Below are 11335 nucleotides of genomic sequence, written 5' to 3'. Positions count from 1 at the left end.
AGCTCAAAAACTGCACATGTGATTTTAGCCATAGGCTATGAGATCACACGGCAGTGTTTGTTGTATTTTTTATTTTTTTTGGAAAATACATCTGCAGTTTTGGCGCTAAACCCAGAGGAAGGAGAAGTATTTTGGCCTTCAGACTTTAGCTGAACTGCGGTGGCGGTTTATCTGTCCCATGGCGGTTTACCTGTCCCAACAACAGGGAAAAAAAAAGCTTAAAGGAAATCTGTCATCAGTGTTACCTGCAATAAGCTGTCGGTATCTTCCGCAGGTGACCCTGATGACAGATTTCCTTTAAAATCATCCCCAAGGCACTTTTTTTTTTTTCTTCACACCTTAAAGGGGTACTCCGCTGCTCAGCATTTGGAACAAACTGTTCCGAACGCTGGAATTGGCTCCGGGAGCTCGTGACTTCAGAGCCCCGCCCCACATGATGTCACATCACGCCCCCTCAATGCAAATCTATGGGAGGGGGCGTGATGGCTGTTTTGTTGCAAACGCTGAGCAGCGGAGTACCCCTTTTAAGTCCCACTATACTGTCTTATTGGCCTCCGTGTATTAACATTCAAAAAAAATAATTCTTCTTGTGCCTTGTAAGATACTGTTGTAAACTGGATTTGGATTCAAACATAAGGCTTTAATCTGCATTATTGCTACTGAATATAGTTCCAGTCTGCAAAATCACTTCTACTTTTTTTATTGTTAATTTGGCTTTAATTCATATGCATTTTTGTAGGGTACGGTCCTAGTCAAATATCCAGGCTCATGCAGTAGTTTACATATGCACTACAGTTTTAGTTTAATGTGCTAACATTGCTGGCTGCTCTTGTGAGGGTTAATGGTATTTCCCAGCCTCTGTGTGGTAGTGATAAGCAGTGTGTTCTTGCTGTGTTACTTTCACTCTACGTTTCTGTGAATTACAGATAGTCTGTTAAGTGTTTTTAAGTTATACAATTTTAATAAATGCCAGTTGCTCTCACTTTAATAAATGAAATGTTTATTGTGCAGAAAACTTTTATTAATATGTTGATAAAACATTCGGGTGTTTGAAACAAAATGCAATGTGGATATCTTGATTAAAATGAGTACTCATTGTGGAAATTATAGTAAAGCTAGTGTATACATTAAAATGTATAAATTCATTATGAAACTGCACTCCGAATTATAGTCTCATGGAGGAAAAAACGTATATTCCCTATCTGCTGCATGGCGTTTTTGTGGCCAGATGTTAGCTGTAATTCAATGAGAAGTCGCAAAAATTCTCTTTCCACTTGGCGTTTTTTTTTTTTAATCCTTTTGGTGTTTTTTCACTTCTATTTTTTTTTTTTTTTTTTTTTTATTGGCGTTTTTCAGCTCCTTCGCGGTTTTGCAAAATAGCAGCATGTTGAGCCTATGGCGTTTTATTTTCCCTGAAATCGTGGTGATTTTCTCCCATAGAAGTCTATGGGAGTTAAAAAAAAAAAAAAAAAAAGCCAAGAAAAACAACGTGGGTTTTAACTTTTGGAGTTTTTGCAGGCAATTTATTCTTTTATTTTTTTTTTTTTTTTTTTTTTTTTTTTTTTTTTTACTTTAGCAATTCAAAAAAGTGATGGAGATACCTTTTTTTAATAAAATTTCTTAGGGTAACACTAAAAAAATAAAAAAAAGATACAGTAGTGCTGAAAAAAATTGTATTTAACAACATTTTTATTTTTAAACAGGGATCAATTTATGTGTGCGGGCAGGGCACTAAAAATATAGCTGACAATAATACAAATGTAGTGTGCGTGTGTTTTTCACTTCTTCTTTTTTTTTTCTTTATTTTGTAGGTGGTACTTCTACTTCCAGCATGGAACACACTGTTCCATGATGGGAGTAGTAGTTCCTGTACTAATTGACAGATCGCCCCGGGTTCCGTTGCGATCCTTCTGTATAATTTATAGATGCAGCCGGCCGCTCTTCTATGGTCCCCTGCACTGGTGTGTGTGTGTGTGTGTTAATAAATTATCTCTCTATTCAGAGAGCTGTGATTGGCCAGATGGTTCCAACCAATCACAACTCTCTGTGGGAAATATGAATGTGTATATATACATGCAAAACATACGTAGCGACAGAGTCTGCCTGAATTCACACAATTCACAGGATAAGGTAACACACAGTGGGCTAAGACAATGTATAGGCAATGTCCATGATCTTCAAAGACCCAGCAGGGTAGGAACCCACGATTTTGAAGCTAGTTTCAGAAGTATTCAAAACCTTTTTATTTTCATCATTTCATTCAAAATCTTCTTACAAAGTGGAGCAAATCTTCCATCTGCTCGACACCTTGGACGCGACGGCGTTTCGAGGGCGTCCCCCCTTAATCACGCATGACTAAGAGGGCACGTCCGAAACGCTGTTGTGTCCAAGGTGTCGAGCAGATGGAAGATCACAGCTCCTATTTGTCCGTTTATCAGTTTTGCTCCACTTTGTAAGAAGATTTTGAATGAAATGATGAAAATAAAAAGCTTTTGTCTTAGCCCACTGTGTGTTACCTTATCCTAGGTGTATATATACATCAGTGCAGGACCATAGGAGAGCGGCCGCCCGCATCTATACATTATACAGGACGATCACAGCGGGTGTCAGGAGTGACATCCGCTGTGATCTTTCCTTAATTGCAGGTACTACGGCTTCCAACATGGAGCAGAGTGTGCTCCATGTTGGGAGTAGTAGTACCTGCAGTTAAGGATAGATCACAGCAAATATCACCTGTTGCGATTGTCCTATCTATTGCAGCTTTCTCCTGAGCTCCGCATCTATGCTCTGTACTCCGGCCAGTGATATGAATAGAACATCGCTCATTCATATTTCTTGCTGAGAGCGGTGATTGGCTGCAACCATCCGGCCAATTCCCACTCTGGGTAGAAAATATGATTGAGTGATGTGAATTTCTATTCACATCTGAGCAATAGGTCTATTAGTATGGGTACTACTACTCCCATCATGGAACAGTCTGTTCAATCCTGGGAGTAGCAGTACTACCTATAAAAAAAAAAGTTAAAAAATTTAGAAAAAAAAGTGAAACACACATGCACACTTTATTAAAATTTCATTATAAAAAATTCCTTAAGTTTTTCCCATCCCTACTGCATCCTTAAGAAAATGCTGCGGCCAGATGTTAGCAGGGAGTCAATGAGGAAACGCAAAATGCCAAACCACTTTGTATTTTTGGGTTTGGCGTTTTTTTTCTCTTGACCCCCTGCGCTTTGCTGGAATCTGCCAAATCGCAGCATGCTGAAATGATGGCGTTTTTGCTTAAAAAAAAAAATTGCCATAGTTTATAGTTTCAAAATTCTCGGAAGGAAGGAGGGATGCATAGCAATCCCTTCTTCCCTCCGCAGCCACAGAGCATGTTTCATTCTCATCCAGATACCAACCAAGCAGCAACAGCCTGATGTTACCAGGGTGGGCGAGGACCATTGTTACTGGCCCTCCCAAGGCTAAATAACACCAGCCTGTGACCGCCTAGGCCCAGGAGCACCATTTTTGACACTCCGGGCCTGTTGGTACCGGCTCTTACTGGTACTCCTGTGGTAGTGGGTAACAGGGTAATACTTGGGGACTAGCGCTAGCTGTTTTTGGGGCTAACACTTTTTAATTATTAAAAAACAAAAAAATACACCATTGAAATGCATGTTAACTAATGCTAGAAGTCTGACCAATAAAACTGACGAACTGGAGTTGATAATGTCTAAGGAGAATTATGACATAGTGGGTATAACAGAGACTTGGTTGGACGATAGCTGTGACTGGGCGGTCAACATACAGGGATATAGTCTATTCAGGAAGGATTGGACAAAACGGAAAGGGGGAGGAGTTTGTCTTTATGTAAAGTCCAGTGTGAAGGCCGCACTGCGGGAGGATATACGGGAGGGAAACGATAATGTGGAGTCATTATGGGTAGAAATATATGGAGATAAAAACAAAAAAAATTCTGATAGGGGTTTGCTATAAGCCACCAAACATAATAGAAGAGGCAGAAGATCAATTACTGAGGCAAATAAACAAGGCAGCAAATCAGAATGAGGTGATAATAATGGGGGACTTTAACTATCCTGATATAAACTGGGAGACTGAGACCTGTGAATCTCATAAAGGAAACAGGTTTCTGACTATAGCTAAAGACAATTATCTGTCCCAAATGGTGCAGGGTCCAACCAGAGGGGGCACCCTAATAGACTTAATATTAAAGGGGTTATCCAGGAAAACACTTTTTTTATATATATATATATCAACTGGCTCCAGAAAGATAAACAGATTTGTAAATTACTTCTATTAAAAAATCTTAATTCTTTCAGTACTTATGAGCTTCTGAAGTTAAGGTTGTTCTTTTCTGTCTAAGTCCTCTCTGATGACACCTGTCTCGGGAAATGCCCAGTTTAGAAGCAAATCCCCATAGCAAACCTCTTCTAAACTGGGCATTTCCCAAGACAGGTGTCATCAGAGAGCACTTAGACAGAAAAGAACAACCTTAACTTCAGAAGCTCATAAGTACTGAAAGGATTAAGATTTTTTAATAGAAGTAATTTACAAATCTCTTTAACTTTCTGGAGCCAGTTGATATATATAAAAAAAAAAGTTTTTCCCTGGAATACCCCTTTAACCAACAGACCTGACAGAGTAATTAATGTGCAATCAGAAGGACACCTAGGAAATAGTGATCATAATATAATACATTAAAACTTGTTTTTCAATAAGGGAATCTCTCGAGGGGTCACAAAAACATTGAATGTTAGGAAGGCAAAGTTCGATCAACTCAGAGAAGCCCTTAACAATATAAAATGGGATAATGTCCTCAAAAACAAGAATACTGACACTAAATGGGAGACCTATAAAAAGATCTCAAATTCTCTCTGTAAGATGTATATACCTTTTTATGGGAATAAACTGGTCAGAAATAAAAGAAATCCAATGTGGATGAATAAAAATGTTAAAGGGACAATAAATGACAAAACTAAAGCATTTAAACTACTAAAACAGGATAACAGTGAAGAATCATTAAAAAGCTATAGAGAAAAATGTAGAATATGTAAAAAAAAAAAAAAAAAAAAAAAACTGATAAAAGCCGCAAAAATAGAGACAGACAGACTGATTGCCAAAGAGAGTAAAACTGACCCCCAAATGTTCTTTAACTATATAAATAGCAAAAAGGTTAAAAATTAAAGTGTAGGCCCTTTGAAAAATGATAAAGAAGAAATTATAAACGGGTATCAGGAAAAAGCAAATATATCAAACAAATTCTTCTCCACTGTATTCACCGAGGAAAATGAAATGCTAGGTGAAATACAGTGTGATAAGGTAAACTCCCCAGTACAGGTCATCTGTCTAACCCAGGAAGAAGTACAGTGCCGTCTATAAAAAATCAAAATAGACAATTCACCGGGTCCACATGGTATTCACGGGGTCTAAAGGAATTAAGTAATGTAATAGACAGACCCCTATTTTTTATATTCAGGGACTCTATAGGGACAGTGACTGTTCCCCAGGACTGGCACATAGCAAATGTGGTGTCAATATTTAAAAAGGGGTCAAAAGGTGACCCCGAGAATTATAGGCCTGTTAGTTTAACCTCTGTATGTAAATTGTTTGAAGGTTTTCTAAGAGATGCTATTTTGGAGTATCTTTGTAAAAATAAATGTATGACCCCATATCAGCATGGCTTTTTGAGGGATCGGTCCTGTCAATCTAACCTGATCAGCTTTTATGAGGAGGTGAGCTCCAGACTGGACCAGGGGCAATCGCTGGATGTGGTATGTCTGGATTTTTCCAAAGCATTTCATACGGTGCCACATAAAAGATTGGTGCATAAAATGAGAAGGATTGGACTGGGGGAAAATGTGTCCAAGCGGGCAAGTAACTGGCTCAGTGATAGGGAACAGAGGGTGGTTATTAAAGGTACTTATTCTGATTGGGTGACTGTTACTAGTGGGGTACCACAGGGGTCAGTCTTGGGTCCTATTATATTTAACCCCGTAAGGACCAAGCCCATTTTCACCTTAAGGACCAGAGCGTTTTTTGCACATCTGACCACTGTCACTTTAAGCATTAATAACTCTGGAATGCTTTTACTTATGAATTTGATTCCGAGATAGTTTTTTCGTTACATATTCTACTTTAACATAGTGGTAAATTTTCATTGAGAAATTTGGAAATTTAGCATTTTTCTAACTTTGAAACTCTCTGCTTGTAAGGAAAATAGACATACCAAATAAATTATCTATTGATTCACATATACACTATGGGGGAGATTTATCAAAGGATTTAGACTGTTTTTTTCCTGTCTAAATTTGTCGCACAGAAAGTCGCAGTCTAAATATGTGCGACTTTTCTGCGACTTTTGCTGTAGAGGATTTTTAGAACATGATGCATGCAAGTCTATTTAAGACGGAAATGCATTGGAAAATGCATTGGTGCTGAATTTATCAAGTGCGACTTTTGTGCGACAAGTCGCATTTGCCCAAAATACGCTGAAATGTCAGACCATGTTGGAGCAGGTCTAAATGCAGTTTAAGCTGTAGACCCTGAAGTCTGAGCACAGAATTTATCAAGGGCTGTGAGACCTTTGATAAATTAGGAGCACAGTAGACAGGAGACTACCACATACGCTGGTCTATAAGCATACCCAGAATAGACTAGATTAGTAAATGTCCCCCTATGTCTACTATATGTTTGCATCATAAAGTTGACATGTTTTTACTTTTGGAAGACATCAGAGGGCTTCAAAGTTCAGCAGCAATTTTTCACAAAATTTTCAAAATCAGAATTTTTCAGGGACCAGTTCAGTTTTGAAGTGGATTTGAAGGGCCTTCATATTAGAAATACCCCATAAATGACCCCATTATAAAAACTGCACCCTTCAAAGTATTCAAAATGACATTCAGTAAGTGTTTTAACCTTTTTAGGTGTTTCACAGGAATAGCAGCAAAGTGAAAGAGAAAATTCAAAATCAGCATTTTTTACACTCTCATGTTCTTGTAGACCCTGTTTTTGGATTTTTACAAGGGGTAAAAGGAGAGAAATCCCCCCCCCTCCCAAAATTTGTAACTCAATTTCTCTCGAGTAAGGAAATACCTCATGTGTATGTAAAGTGTTCGGTGGGCGCAGTAGGGAAGGAGCGACAATGGGATTTTGGAGAGTGAGTTTTTCTGAAATGGTTTTTGGGGGCATGTCACATTTAGGAAGCCCCTATAGTGCCAGAGCAGCTAAAAAGAAACCACATGGCATACTATTTTGCAAACACCCCTCAAGGAACACAACAAGGGGTACAGTGAGCCTTAACACCCCATAGGTTTTTGACGACTTTTCGTTAAAATTGGATGTGTAAATAAAAAACAAAAAGGTTTTCACTAAAATGCTGTTTTTTCCCCAAACTTACCATTTTTACAAGAGGTAATAGGAGAAAATGCCCCCCAAAATTTGTAACCCCGTTTCTTCTGAGTATGGAAATACCCCATATGTGGATGTAAATGCTCTGCTGGCGAACTACAATGCTCAGAAGAGAAGGAGCACCATTGGGCATTTGGGGAGAGAATTTGTTTGGAATAGAAGTCGGGGGCCAAGTGCCTTTACAAAGCCCCCTGTAGTGCCAGAACAATGGACCCCCCCCACATGTGACCCTATTTCGGAAACTACACCCCTCACAGAATTTAATAAGGGGTGCAGTGAGCATTTACACCCCACTGGTGTTTAACAGATCTTTGAAACAGTGGGCTGTGCAAATGAAAAATTAAATTTTTCATTTTTACGGACCACTGTTCCAAAAATCAGACACCTGTGGGGTGTAAATGCTCACTGTACCCCTTATTACATTCCGTGAGGGGTGTAGTTTCCAAAATGGGGTCACATGTGGGGGGGCCCATTGTTCTGGCACCAGGGGGCTTTGTAAACACACATGGCCTTCAATTCCAGACACATTCTCTCTCCAAAAGCCCAATGGCGCTCCTTCTCTTCTGAGCCTTGTAGTGCACCCGCAGAGCACTTTACGCCCACATATTGGGTATTTCCTTACTCAGGAGAAATTGCGTTACAAATTTTGGGGGGCTTTTTTTTTCCTTTTACCTCTTGTGAAAATGAAAAGTATGGGGCAACACCAGCATGTTAGTGTAGAAAAAAAAATTTTTTTTTTTTTTTTTTTTTTTTTAACACTAACATGCTGGAGTAGAACCCAACTTTACCTTTTCATGAGGGTAAAAGGAGAAAAAGCCCCCCAAAATTTGTAACACAATTTCTCCCGGGTACGGAGATATGTGGCACTAAACCGTTGCCTTGAAATACGACAAGGCTCCGAAGTGAGAGAGCGCCATGCGCGTTTGAGGCCAAAGTAAGGGATTTGCATAGGGACGGACCCGGATGCAAGAATTACACTTGCCTCCGATACCAAAAATACCCTACGGCAGTGTTTCACAAACGGGGTGCCTTCAGCTGTTGAAAAACTTCCAGCATGCCTGGAAAGTCAATGGCTGTCCAGCAATACTGGGAGTTATTTTGCAACAGCTGGAGGCTCCGTTTGGGAAACAGTGTCATACGAGAATTTTTTTTATTTGGGGGGGACGACTGTGTAGGGGTATATGTAGTGTTTTAAACTTTATTATGTGTAAGTGAAGTGTAGTGTTTTTAGGGTACACTCACACGGGCGGGTTCACAGCGAGTTTGAGCTGCAGCGGAAAATTTGCTGCATCTCAAACTTGTAGCAAGAACTCGCTGTAAACCTGCCCGTGTGAATGTACCCTGTACATTCACATGGGGGGGGTAAACCTCCTGCTGTTGCATGACTACCACTACCAGTATGCCCTTTGGCTGTCCGTGCATGCTGGGGGTTGTAGTTATGCAACAGCTGGAGGCACCCTGGTTGCAAAACACTGAGAGTTTACTTAACTCAGTGTTTCCCAACCAGTGTGCCTCCAGCTGTTGCAACCCTCCTGCCATTGGTTGCTGGTCCTAACGACCAATGGCAGGGGTTTAGGAGCGAGGTGGCAGCTGCCACCTCGCTCCTATACCTTAAGATGATTGGGGTGGTCTCTGACAGCTCCGATCATCTTTATTTTCCGGGCAATCGGGTCACCAGAGACCCGATCAGCCCGGAACCCCGCAAGTCCTTGTCATTAGTCAGTCACTTTACTGACTGACTAATGACAACGATCAGCAGTAGGGGGGGGGACCAGTCTGATTGGTCCCCAGCTGCATAGTGTCATCGGTCAGCTGTCCAGAACAGCTGAGATGACGTTTCTATCACCATGCCAACGGACATGGTGATAGAAAATGTAATGGACGTGTATACATGTCCATTTGCGTTAAGTCACAGGAAAAATGGATGTGTATACACGTCCATTTGCGGGAAGGGGTTAATATATTCATTAATGACCTTGTAGAGGGGTTGAATAGTAAAGTAGCAACTTTGCAGATGATACTAAACTCTGTAAAGCAGTACAGTGCACTGTTACAAATGGATCTGGATAGGTTGGAGGTTTGGGCTGGAAAGTGGCAGATGAGGTTGAACACTGATAAATGTAAGGTAATGCACATGGGGAAGAAAAATCCGGGCTGGGCTTATGTATTAAATGGGAGAACACTTGGGATGACTGACATGGAAAAGGACTTAGGGGTCTTAGTTAACAGTAAATTTAGCTGTAGTGACCTTTGTCGGGCAGCTGCTGCCAAGGCAAATAAAATCATGGGGTGCATCAATAGGGGCATAGATGCCCAAAACAAGGAAATAATTCTACCACTGTACAAATCACTGGTCAGACCACACATGGAATACTGTGTACAGTACTGGGCACCAGTGTACAAGAAAGATATAGTGGAGCTGGAGAGGGTTCAAAGACGGGCAACCAGGGTAATACAGGGAATGGGAGGACTACAGTACCCAGAAAGATTATCAGAATTGGGGTTATTTAGTTTAGAAAAAAGAAGGCTTAGGGGAGACCTAATAACTATGTATAACTATATCAGTGGACAGTACAGAGATCTCTCCCATGATCTATTTATACCCAGGACTGTATCTATAACAAGGGGGCATCCTTTACGTCTTGATGAAAGAAAGTTTCTGCACCAGCACAAACGGGGGTTCTTTACTTTAAGAGCAGTGAGACTAGGGAACTCTCTGCCAGAGGAGGTGGTCATGGGGAACTCTGTAAAAGAATTTAAAAGGGGTCTGGATGCATTTTCGGAGAATAATAACATTGCTGGTTATGGATACTAGATTTATAGGGACAGAAGGTTGATCCAGGGATTTATTCTGATTGCCATATTTGGAGTCAGGAAGGAATTTTTACCTCAAGTATGAGGTTTTTTTTTTGCCCCTGTATCAACTCAGTAGAGACTCATTAGGGTTATAGGTTGAACTTAATGGACTCTGGTCTTTTTTCAACCTTATTAACTATGTTACTATACGGCCAAGGGAGGGGATTAGTGATACTATACGTCACTCCAGTGAGAAAACTGCCACAGGGTACAAAATTGGATGTGTCGACACACGAGAAAAAAGGAAACCTAGCCTAAGGCTTTACCCACAACAGCCAGGAGGGACATTTATCACTGTTGTCTTTAGAAAGTGTTTTGAAGTCACTTATTTTTGCGTTTGTTTTGCGTACATGAAACACAATATTTATCATACATTTATCGCACAGGGGTTGATACATTTCAGGGCTGTGGAGTCTGAATCGAGGAGTCGGACGAAATTTTAGGTACCTGGAGTCGGAGTCGGCAAACAATGCACCGACTCCTACTAAATTTAGATTGGAATAAAAAAAAATTAAAAAAAGCAAGTTTAAATGTCCCAATTCCCAAAAAGTTATAATTAATGACTTCTCTACTTTAAGAATAAAGACAATAAATTGGTGTTTGTAGTTTGCTGCTTTGTTAGCAGACATTACATGGTCCACTCACGTGTACCCTGGGAGCACATAGGGGTGTTGTGATACCCCCTCCCATAAATAGGGTTTTGTTGTCTGTGTCCTTGGTATTTATATTTTTTCTCTAAAAGATTACGGAGGAGATTTAACAAAACCTGTCCAGAGGAAAAGTTGCTGAGTTGCCCATAGCAACCAATCAGATCGTTTCATTTTTCAGAGGCCTTTTCAAAAATGAAAGAAGCAATCTGATTGGTTGCTATGGGCAACTCAGCAACTTTTTCTCTGGACAGGTTTTGATAAATCTCCCCCTACATCTCTATTCTTTCCTCCACAGTTCACAAGCTGGAGCAGTCTACGGCTGGGTTCACACTACGATTTTCTATACAGTTTTTGGATACGTTTTTTTTTTTTTTAAACCGCATACAATCGTACAGAAAACCGTGGCCATAGACTTTCCA

Source organism: Hyla sarda, chromosome 1 (assembly GCF_029499605.1).
Source record: "Hyla sarda isolate aHylSar1 chromosome 1, aHylSar1.hap1, whole genome shotgun sequence".
Taxonomy (NCBI): Eukaryota; Metazoa; Chordata; class Amphibia; order Anura; family Hylidae; genus Hyla; species Hyla sarda.
This window is presented reverse-complemented; position numbering follows the sequence as displayed.